Source organism: Gobius niger (genome assembly GCF_951799975.1).
Source record: "Gobius niger genome assembly, chromosome: 23".
NCBI classification, from domain to species: Eukaryota; Metazoa; Chordata; class Actinopteri; order Gobiiformes; family Gobiidae; genus Gobius; species Gobius niger.
Genome location: NC_136874.1, coordinates 15805228 through 15817461, shown reverse-complemented (window position 1 = coordinate 15817461; position 12234 = coordinate 15805228). Strand labels below are relative to the sequence as shown.

Genomic DNA, 12234 nt, shown 5'->3' with positions numbered 1-12234 from the left:
TCCTTAAACGGGCGCGCTGTCGTCATTAGGCTTGATACAAAGGGTTGGCATGTGCTTTGAGCTAATCATAAAAGAAATCATTGAAATTAAGTGACACTTTACAACCGCGCGCGAGTCAATCACTTGTTTACTCCAGGCAGCGGCGGGGGTACATGCGCGATTGGGTTTCGCACACGGCGCATGGAGGGAAGGTAAAAGTAGTCGAAGAGTTCATGCAGGTTTGTGTTTTTCTTTGACTGTATTTATATCGTAGTGTGTTGGAGCGTACGTCAAATGATTCTCAACTTTGGATGCTGCTTGCCTTTCAATCCCGACAACAAACAACTACGGGCTCAAGACGCATCCTTGAGGAACTCCCATCTCGAACTTGCACTTTGATTTGAGTACTTGCCGGTACTGAATATTCAATATACTTTTGAAAGTATATAGATGGTTTATAGACTGATCTTTTTCACAGAAGATTGGTTAGTAATTTGTTGCTTTGCTCATTTACATTTACTTGAGTTAAGTAGGCTCCACTTTTAAGAGAAGTTATATCAGAATTTTATTTGGTTTATTTTTCATCCAATATCATGATTAGTTTTTATTCCACTGTCCATCCTAGACAGAACAGCCCATGTCCGTAAGTTACTCAATGCCTGTGCTGTATTGGTGGTGTGGTAGCGCAGTGGTTAGCGTTAGCAATCCCCACCTAGACGGGGCCTTTCTATGTGGAGTTTGCATGTCCCAGTAGGTTTCCTCTGGGTATGACGGTGGTGCAGTTGGTAGACCGGGTCGTCTCGGAAGGTTGTGGGTGTCTGCGTACACTGGTGTGTGAGAGTGTGAATGGGTGACTGGTTCCTTACTGTAAAGCGCTTTGGGCCTGATAAAGGTAGAAAATATATAATATATAAGTTGAGTCCATTTACCATTTACTCCATGTTTTACCACTAAAAACATGTACAATAGGCCAGGATTGTGTTTGAGAGTACGCATGGGGGACAACGGATGGACATGATGGCTACAAACCGGTGTGGCTTGTTTACATGCATGAGACCCATGTATGTCCATTAACATGCACTATCCCGACCAAATAAACCAATAAATAAATAAACAATATTTTTTAAATTTTATTTAATAATAGTATTACTGCTATCTGGCCTCTTTTTGCCATACCCAGTTCTGTGTGGATTTTCCCGTGTGTTTAAAGCAACTTAGCAAGTAGCCTATAGCATTTTTAGTGTTATGAGTAATTTCGCTCATTGTGGACATGCTGTATGTTTATATTTTGCATTTTCTGAGTACATTTTAGTTGCTGGGTTAGTTTTACAGATGAATTAAGCTCCTAGGCATGAAGCGACTCAGAATTAGCAGACCCGCTAGCAGCTAATTGGCAACATTAGCTGCTCGCCTTGTAAACAAGTAAACAAACCGATACCTGATACTGGTAGTAGTACTAATAGCGACTTCGACTTGATTATTTTTCCCGCTTATATTTGTCAAACAATACACAATCAAATTTCGATGCAGTTCTGGCAGAAATTATACAATATTTGTTTCCTCAAAGGTTCCCCGTTGTGGCCAAATTGCTTCAAGATAACAATATGTTCCCTCATTCCTCTGTTTGATGGAATGTTTGAAATTATAGTATTTGGGCATTAAATGGGATTAAACAAGACTTCCTGCTACCTGTATAACCCCTGTTTCAGTTTCACAGATAATTTATTTCAACAAAGTCAATCCTAGCAACATAGCATTAGCCGTGAAAAAGCTTTGCCGTCAAGTTCGAGTGTCACAACTATGAGATCAAGAAAGTGAAGGTGTATGATTTTAAAAAGAAGGAGGACGATTTGCATACCATACCTCGTTTCACTTGTGGGAGTACGCAAGAGTAGCCCGGGTCTCTAAGCTCATAGGCCTGTGACGGCGGATCCGGTCACGGTGCTAAAAGGTGCTCTCTTTAAGGTCACTCCCTCTAAGCCTGCACCTCTGCGCCCTATCATCATCAGAGAAGCCTCCTCGGTAATTAAAGAGGCGCGCGGAGGGCCACAGCAGGGATCTGCGCCTGAACCATCCCCAGGGTGAGGCACCAGAGCCGGGCAGGAGGAGAGGGAGAGGGCCCCAAGGTTAGGGGGGGCACGGTGCTTTATTATGCTAAAGGCCTGTTATGTAGACCAGACTTTTATTAGTATGTTTTACAATATTCTAAGTGTTTTTGGAGTGTTCAGTCTCTAATGTCCCTAATGAATCTGATAAATACATGTAAAGTGTCATTAAAGTGATAGTCTGGAAGTCTAAATGTTTTGCAAATTGTATAAAATCGACCACCTGCTCTTGCATTTTGATGTTATGTAATAATATTTATATATATACTGTTCATAATGTTTTGTGAAGTCCCTCCTTCCCGGATCTCAGCAACTAATCAGAGTCTAGTATCCTCTCCCGTTGACCAATGAGACGAGCTTTTCCTGTGAACCAGCCTGTCAGGCCCATCTGGAGGCAGAGGGAGGAGCTTGATCATTTACTTTGGAAAATTCTGTTCCCGCTCTCCTCATTTTGCAAACTTAAGGGGAGACACTACAGGCAAAACTCATTTTTTTCAGTTTTCAATTTTTGGGCCAAATTGGTCTCTGAACATATAAGCTTTCACCTGGAAACAGAAAATATCCCTAATCTTCACAATAACATGTTTAAATATTGCGCTGATTCAATGTTCCCCCATAGACTTATATGGGAGAATGCAATTTCAAGGGCCTTTTTCTCAAAACACATTTTTCTGTCATTGTGGCGACACTATGTCCACGTCAGTCGGACCTAAAGACTTCACATTTTCCAGCCTTGGACTGAACAATATTTGGAAGATTTTTTCATTATTTAATCCCTTAAGCCCCATTTATTGAGTTTTGAATGTCAAAAAATGAGGCGAAAATTACATTTTTACAAATTTTTCCACTAAAAAACAGCTTATTTTAAAACTAAACAAGAAATCCAAAATCCCCTGTGAAAAAGTCTTGGCAACTCATTTATCAATGAAATTAAACAATAAATGTAAATGTAGCTCAAACCATTATTCAGATTTCGTCGCCGAAAAGATGGGAAATTTGGGGCACCTTGTTCTTATATGAAAAGATAAAATAACAGAAAACTTGCCATGCATTTTTTTCTCACATTTATGCCAGTGATCGACAGCAAACGTTTCAAATTGATATCTGTAAATATTCATTTTTTCCCTATTCACCTGCAGTGTCTCGCCTTAAGCAGAGCACACACTACACAATTCTTCCCAGTCTTTTAAGATTTTATAAAGAATGGAGCGTCCACACGACACAACTGGATTCAGCGCGATTATAGAAGACTGTTTGTATGAGCAAACACACTATACAATTCTGTCAGACAGCTGATGTTTGAAAACACAGAGGTGCTTCTGTGTCCTCTCTACGGCTTCATAACCTGACCCCAGATCAGCAAAGACAGGCTTCTGTTTGTGCAGCGTCATGTGATCACTGTCACAACAACAACACAATTCAGAACTGCAGGCTGCGAGCCTCCGACTCATCCATAGATCTGTCGAATGTAAATAAAAGTCGACGAGACGGGCTTAAAAATGTTTCATTTCCTGCACCTGGAGTCCAGTCGTGTGTGTCCTTCTGTGTGTGTTTGATTGCTTTAAAAATGGAAAAAATTGTCATGTTGCAGCCAAACACAAAGCCATTTGAAAAAGAACTAATTTGACCCACATTTTGTCAATTATGTCGACACATTCTCCTGAAAGCGGTTGCAAGAGGACAACAGATTTTGCTTGTCAACCAAAGGAAGGTTTGAAATAATAAAAAACAATAGAAATACGGGGTTGAATTGTGTCACTTTCATATCCGTGCCCTTTAAAAAGCCCCTTCTCGAGTGAGTGTCCACACAGCTCTCGGCGGACCTGGGCGAGGGCCTCATCTGTACACTGATACGGGGCAATTAAGCAAATGGCATGAACAAAAGGCTGCGGGCAGTTTGGCTAATGGCGGAGTGCGCACCTCTGGGCACAAAGGCCACTTCTTCACATGCAATTTATATCAACAGCTCAGTCATTAGTCAAATATTATCCGCATGATGGTTCAAAACACCGGTAAGCCCGAGGTAAATGTGCTTTTAGAGGCCAGAGAATAACAAAAACCCAGTGGGACTTTCAGCTGTGGAGCCTGAAATACTTCTGCTATACATGCCACAACTCTGTACAGTACAGAGAAAACCTCATCCAAAATGTAGATATCATAGTCTAGTTTTAACCTCCTCCTTAAGCTCCTCGACTGTAGTTTCCAGTCAGTGTTATTGCCGTGATTTTGTCACATTTTAGAAGCGTTTTTGTCATGTTTTCATCTCTTTTTTGTTTTATTGTTTTTTTTTTTTGCTGTCGCTTTTGGACAATTTCTTTATCATGTTTTCGTCACATTTTCCTCACTTTTTTACTGTGTTATTGTTGCTTTACCGGCACATTTTTCTTGCTTTTTTTGTTGTATTTTCATCCTCATTTTCGCCGCTGTTTTGACGCTTTTTTCAAGACGTTTATAGATGTAAGTAAAGCCAAACTGGAGAAAATGCATTGACTGTATTGCACAAACCCCAATATTGCACATGCCCTGACAGACCTGATATTGCACTGACCCATATTGCACCATTCTATATTGCACTGACCGATATTTAAAAAAAAAAAAAAAAAAAGAAATGACAATTTCCCAAATAAATCTAGGGACAAACATTGAATCAGTGCAATACTTAAAGCAGAACTAAGTAACTTGTTTACCTTAATAAATCCTCTCCGAAGTCCCTCTGGGGGTAATACAAGTGTTAATGGGATGATTGGGGGGGTCTTTCATCTCCCCCTAGTGTCTCTGGCCAGAAAACCACAATTGCAACTTGACTGCCACCGGACCGGAGTCACCAATACACACTAATGGAATCACGAAGAAGAAGCTAACAGGCTAATGGGCAAAGCTAACTGCGGGCTAGCGCCACTTAAACAGTATTTACAGCCAAGTCTGAGTGAAAAAAATGATCTCCATTGTGTAATTGGATGAACAATATCCCTCTGTTCCTTTGTCTTTTCTGTCAGCGTAGTATTTATTATCATAAACAAACCTGCAGTTCCGCTTATGGCCTCTAGGGGCAAGAGTTACTTAGTACGATGAGGTATTTTTCTTTCTGTTTCCTGGTGAAACTTTCTCTGTTAAAGTGGTCCTGAAGAACGTTCTCCTGAATGAGGCCTAATATATAAGGCATATTCCTTTAGTTTGAGCTAATGGGACTCATTGCCGCTGTATCACCCGAACAGCAGTTCTGTTTCTCTATAAAACACGCTGCCGTTGGTTTTTGGGTCCGACTGTGGGGACCGGTCACAGTCATACCGGTTTTTATAAGCATTTGTTTGGACACGGCGCGAGGAGCGTAAAACGGCCACATATGCTCCTCCAGGGTTACTCGCCCTCTGAGACGAACTTCTCCGAGAGGTGCGGCGCCAAGGTAAGGGCTTTTACGGCTCCACCGGGGGCCGGGGACATCGGGATGCCGGCGGCGGCTCGGTCTGAAGGGCCCGCCGCGTAATTAGCCCGTGCTTTATTGTTAATGAACTTCACGCAGTTGTTTGCTTGTATAATCAAGGCGAAGACGCAGAACTGCTAGCTAAGGTGCCAAAAAAAAAAAAATCGCGCTGACAAAAGCACTCGGCGCTCCTCGATTACCCCCTCCTCCGCCGCCGCCCCGGCCGCTCCGCAAATGGAAAAGCCAACTGCCTGCTTCATAAAACTCGCTTAGCAAGACAAGTCAGACAAAATGGACTGTAAAGTTCGTTAGATGGAAATATTAAAAAAGAATTAAGCTAATGGAGATAAAATTAAAAGAAATGAGGCAACAAACACCGCGTACCCAAAACGGCGCAGGCATGACAGCTAGGATTTCTAATGACGGACTGCGTTTGGGCATCGGAGAAAAGGAGAGAGGGAAAAAAAAAAATGAAATTGCATCCAGCGCTTAAATTTCTTGGAGGAGTAATGATCCGCGGAGGATGCTCTCTCTCTCCTGGCGCCGGGGAGGGGCGGGTAGGTTTAGGTGGCACATAATGGCCTCGTGTGATAAAAGATGAGGAGTGTGATCAACAACACGAGCGCCGTCACTGTCATGTAAACATCTGCTGCACGGATGAGGGATCCAGCACGTGCTCCGGACCAGCCCCAGTGAGAGCGTGTGACGACAGCAGACAGAGGAACCCGCGGGTTTCTTTCACATCGTGCCCAAAAATAACCGCTGCTCACCACTGACATATCATTTCTCGCACAGATATGGTGGGAGCTTTGATACATTGGTGTTCCAGACCAAAGCATTGTAACATACAAACGTACAAAGGTTTATTTGAACCGGAGCAGCGTCAGCCTGCAGCCTCACACTGGCTCAGATGAGATGGATAACGATAGAAGAAAGTCGACGAACATTGCTCTTCTATATCTCCAACTTCCCCTAACTTAAGAGAGCTTTTCTCGTCACTTTGCTGTGATTACTGAGGAACAGGGAGCTTCCCGGGGAGGCCATCCTTCTGCTGTCACGCTGCTACTTCCCAGTCTCCATTAAAACAGGCCAAATTTATTACCAAACTTTCTCAACAGGATTTCAGCAGTACAGCAGAGGATTAGGCCACTCCTGCGTCAGGATCAAATTGCAATAATTAGGTAGAACATGAAGCCAAAATACGTGAAACACGTTGGAACTTGGAGCGCTCACAGACGCAGAGCGCACACACACAAATCGTGAAATACATTCCATTCTCGGAATGAGCAAAATCCCGGATACTGTGAGGCCTTTTCAACGTTGCCAGTTAATCTCCTCAAGGAGAAATGCAAGATGACAATGGCAAAGCACCTCCAATAATTGGTTCCAACAGGCTTACCGTATTAAACCTGAAATGAGTTCTTCCCCTTTTAAGTATGATCCATTATTTCAATCCTTGGGAGAAAATTCTGTCTTTGAGAATATTAATAACTCCCGAGTACGCAGCCACATGAAAACAGCTGCCCCGCTGCCCTCCCTAAACGCTGTGTACCTGCTCTATGCAGAGGTCCCACCAAGGACGCGCTCTTCAAAGGCCGGTCCGCTCCGCCGCACCATCCCTCCGCCTCTTCACAGACATCTTGAAGAAGACCTTGAGGCCCTTTGTCGTCTTCCCTTGAAACAAAACAAATAGAATTCAGGTCTTTTGATTGGCTTTGGAGCGCCGGTCTCCACGTCTGCCTGCCGTCATGTGAGCCACAAGTTGGGAGTTCTGAAGGCAGCTCCTTCCTCTGCATAAAAATGAGACAGGCAGGTCTAGAGAGGACGCGGCGCTCTCGCTCGCGCACATCCAACCTTGTTAAAAACAGCCTGTGTTAAAAAGTTAACGCGTCTTTCACTTTGCAGTTTTTCCTATTATGTCGTCCTAGAAAATGCACCTTTCCGCCCAGGATTGTTGTCCTCGCCACAGCGCGGCACGAGTATTTGAATATTTTTGATTATCTTGCGTAGAACATACCGCAATCCCCTTACCCGTCCCGGGGGAAATTTGAGCTTCTAAGTCCAAGACGGAAACGGGACGAGGCATTTCTCTCCATCTTAATGCACGATTTTCCAGCCCGGTCCTTTCTGGCGCACCTCTGCAGGAGAGTACACAAAAAAGTGGCCCCGCGGACATCCAAAATATTGCAAAAAGCAGGCGCGTAAACATTAATAAAAAACATCAAGCGCCGGCGTTTGTTGTCCGACCGCTGCGCGCATCTTTACACAAGCTTGCATCATTACGGTTTGTTTAGTCTGCAGATCAAGCCAAAAATTGTTCAGATCACCAGGCGTCTGAAAAGCTTTTAAGCACTTTATTCAGATAAGCCTCCTTTGATATAAGATCCATGCACGGGAGCCGGGGAAACGGCGAGGACGCACACACGCACACGCCCGCAAAGAAACTGACATCTGCTGAGCAACTTTTTTCCCCGGCGTTCGGAGCCAACGCTGCCCACAGTTATGGATGCGTTTTGTTTGTGCAGGGAGCGGGGAAGCGACGGCTGAATTTAAAGATTAAGATTAGCGCGTCGTTCCATTTGGAATGGGGAAGGCAGGGCAGGGGGCTCATTATGGCCTTCCCGCACGTGCCTTTGTGTTAAGGTGGACACTGGGACTTCCGTCGAACTTTCAAACCTTCACGGACTGTTTCCGAGAAAAAAGACGTCTGTTAGTGGTTAACGTTCATCAAAGGAAAAGGTAGTGACGAGATGTATCGGCTCTTTATTGGGAGCCGAGTCTTTGGGATCTGTTCATTTCTCTTACTGCCCACTTTAACCAAGCACATTTTCTCCAGTTCAGTTCCATCCATCCATCCAGCCAGCCAGCCATTTTCTTCCACTTGTCCGTTGCACCAGCCCCTTATGCTCCTTCTGCAGGTGGTGGGTCCACAGAAGGACGGGCTCATGGTTCTCAGGCCTGTTGGTGTCTCATAAGGGGCTTCTGAACCGCTCTTTGTCTGACCCGTCACCTATATTTGCCCTGGGAGACCCTACCAGGGGCACGAAGTCCCCAACAACGTAGCTTCCAGGATCATTCGGACGCTTAAACCCTCCACCACGTTAAGGTGGCGGTTCCAGGAGGGGAAGTTCAGTTCCACCCAAATCTAAAAGCTTCTCCACTGGATAGCTCGGCCAGTGTAATGCCTGATTTGAAAGCTTAGTCCTGCAAAACTGATCGTAACTTTTTTTGTTGCGTTGTCGCTTTCATTGCTATGTTGACACTGGAGAAAATGCGTTCGATTCAGGCGGAGGGCGAGAGGTCATTGTAGAAATGTAATTACTGCAGGCTGATAGCTCACAATCAGAGACTGTGAGTGACTGTTCGAGAGGAAAAGTCTCCATAAATTGTGGCAAACAAAACAAAACAAATCATGTGGAAGTCGTCACAAAGAAAGCTCCAAGAAAATTGAACGGAAATGCAGAAAAACAAAGTAATTCTGAAGAACAAGAAGTACAGGATGATCTACATCTGTTTTATCCATCAAAATGAAGCATCTTCCACTGAAAGATTTGGACAAAGGAACCTTTTTTTTTTTTAAGTAAGAGTATTTAAGTAAGACATTACAATTGTATTCAAGTAGAAGCAATGCATGTGTATTTGTGCACTAAAGGCTGAAGAAACAGCAACAGCTTTGATGATCCAAAGTGCAGAGAGCAAGAGTCCCAAAAGAACCATGTGTTTGTTTGTTATGTGGTGGTGGAAATCAGCTGATAGGTTCGTTTGTTCAGGAACTGTTTTGTAATTATAGTGGACAGAGTAAAAGCTTGCCTCTAAAAGATAACACAGGCTGAATGTTCAATAGATTGAAAATGTTTCTTTTCTGTGAACATTTAGACACTTCTGTGAAGGCTCTGAGAAATTATGTGTATTTTCTTCCTTAATTTTGATCATCGTGAATAATCAGAAAATCGCAATGTTATTCCTTAAAATAATTGTGACTCATACAAAAACTGCAGTTTATGAAAAGGTCTTTTTTTTAATATACAAATATCGGCTTTACCCATAACCCTAACCCTAACCCAAAACTCATTGTGACTTTTTTGTTGCGTTGGTGCCATGTTTTTGTCCCATTTTTGTCCCGGTTTTGTCTGGTTGTTTTTTTTGTTGCTTTCTTCATTGCATTTTTTCTTTTTGACACTGTTGGTGTTTTTTTTTCTTTTTTCTTTTTCGGCACATATTTGTCGCTCTTTGTTGCTCGATTCAGGTGGGGATTACGAGGTTGATGTAGTGCTGTAATGGGAATAAACATGGGCCATAACTTCTTCTATCATTTCACACTGGCAGCATTTAACAACAAAACATCTGGATTGTGTGGTGTATTATCCAAAATCCACTCTCGTAAAATAATCAGGTATAGGGGTTCTAACAGTTGACTTTCAGGGTGTTCTGTGATATTGTGCTGTACTATACGTGGGGGTAATTCCGCTAAACTGCCCCTCTGCTCCTCTCCGCAAACGCTTCAGTGTCGTCTTCCCCCGAACATACGCACTTACTTTATCTCCTTTATGGACGAACCGCGGGACATCCCCACGCTCCGCCGACTCCCAGGTCCCCCCACCACCATCACCACCACCACCACCACCTCCCTGAACGAACGAGGAGGATTTTCCCCCCAACTGCTCGCCGTAGCGTCAGCCAAGGCAATCCGCAGACGGGGCACCAGGCGGGTCGGAAATTGAGCCCCGCGATCGAGGGAGACATTAGCACCGGGGGAGCTAACGCGAAGGGGGTGGGGGGGGGGTGTCGCAGGTAGGGGCCGGGGACAGACGCCCGGAGGTAATCGCCCGTTATACGCCCCTGTTACGGCATGCACAGGTGCGGCCCTCAGCTGGTGTACGTATCGCCTAATTGAGCTGAGCCCTTATTCCTTTAGCCTCCTAGAGCTTCAATTATAGCGTTCCACAAAAGCGCGGCGGAGGTTTATGGGCGGACTGGGAGGACGAGGTGAAGCCAGCGCGGGCACCTGCCAGCGTGGGATCGTTTGTTGGGGGGGGGGGGGACGGTGGTTTGGGGCAACAGCTGCACGTGTTATGAGTAAATATTTGGTGTAATGGCTCCTGGTGAATGACTGCGAGAGCGTTCTGGGGAATAAACACGGGCTTTTTGTTTGATGCGAAAACAAACGGGGGGAAATTGGTCGACCCGGACGAGCCCCCACAAACGTGATGACCCAGAGTGGCTGTGAGGTTTTCTCTAGTGCGGCTTTACCCGAATCTAAAAGCTTCCGGAGGAAAAAAGCATGGAAATAGCGACGGAAATGAGACGTGAACAAGGACGAAAATGAACAAAAATGTGATGAAAGAGCAACAAAAAAGCATCAAAAATCCACAAAAATGTGACAAAAAAGGGAAGAAAATGGATGAAAAAGGGACAAAAATGTGACAAAACAGCAATAAAAAAGCAACAAAAATGTGGAAAAAAGAGCAAACAAAAAAGTGACAAAAAAGTGAAAAAATTAAACGAAAATTAAAACATCTATGAAGGACACCAGCATTCAAAATGAGTTTTTAGCTGTTTCATTTAGATCTATTTTAATTGTTATTTGAAAAAGGTTAAAAAGCAAGCACCTTTACACTCCATCACAAAGATTGAAATGATAAAGTAACTAAGGAAAGACGACCCAGATGCGGACTTTAAAGGAACAGGCCACAGTTTTTCCATAACTGAGATATGTTCTTACCTGAGCTTAGACGAGTTGATGCGTAACTGTCTGGTCTTTTTGGTGCCCTCAGTCACGCAAAACGACCAAAGATGCTATTAGCATTTAGCCTCTCCTCCTCTCCTTTATGGGGTCGAACGGGGGTGAAGTTAGAAGCGACCAAGCTATTCCATGTTTTTCATTTTAAATACAGTTACGTGAGCAGTTACACGATCCAAGTCTAGTTACACAAAATTAAACGTGGATTTTCTAAGTGGAAAAAAGGGGGACTATATTGTAAGGCGTAGTGATACCTCAGGAGCACTTCGACGTCCGTGCAGTAATTGCCTTACATTATAGAATCCACTTAGAAAAATTGTGTTTAACCTCTTAACCCCCACCTAAATTGAGCTCATTTTCTCCAGTTCAGCCTTACCCAAATTTAAAAGCTTCTTGGTAAAAATGGTCAAAATAGCAACGAAAATTAGACCAAAGCGAGGACGAAAACGTAAACAAAAAGGCCAAAAAAGAGCAACAGAAACCTGATGAAAAAATGTGATGAAAAAGTAACAAAAACACGAGGCATTACACTTCGTTCTCCAGTCGAGAAGCTTCTAGATTTGAGTAAAGCGGAACTGGTGAAAATGCACTTGCTTAAGGTGGGGATTAAGATGTTAATACTTAAATTTGTGTAACTATACCGACATAACCGTATTTAAATGGGGAAAACGTGGAAGAGCTTGGTTCTTCTGGCTTTTAGCTCACCCCAGTTTAGGCCCATAGAGGAGAGGCGGAGAGGCTAAATGCTTACAACACCTTTGGTCTTTTTGCATGACTGACTGAGCTCATGCGCAAAGACCAGACAGGTACGCATCAACTCGTCTAAGCTCAGGTAAGAACATATCTCAGTATGGCCTGTTCCTTCAAGATGCACTATTTGTCTGTGACCTTTCAGTGACCCTGACGCTGTAATGGTTTCCATCACAGTGGCCTCTAATGAAGCTCTCAGATTGACTGTTTTGGGTTCTGGTAGGTTTTTATTTCTAATG

At 43.7% G+C, this 12234-nt stretch overlaps 1 long non-coding RNA gene across 1 annotated transcript in view; it reads right to left on the bottom strand.

The window, feature by feature from the left end:
- Nucleotides 1-7818, bottom strand: part of LOC306981759 — a 32397-nt gene extending 24579 nt beyond the window's left edge. Inside the window, exons 1-2 of the long non-coding RNA XR_013794143.1 lie at nt 7537-7818; nt 7058-7179 (exon numbers count right to left, since the gene is read on the bottom strand). This is a non-coding gene — a long non-coding RNA (uncharacterized lncRNA). The remainder of the gene's footprint in view (nt 1-7057; nt 7180-7536) is intronic.
- Nucleotides 7819-12234: the final 4416 nt, after the last annotated feature.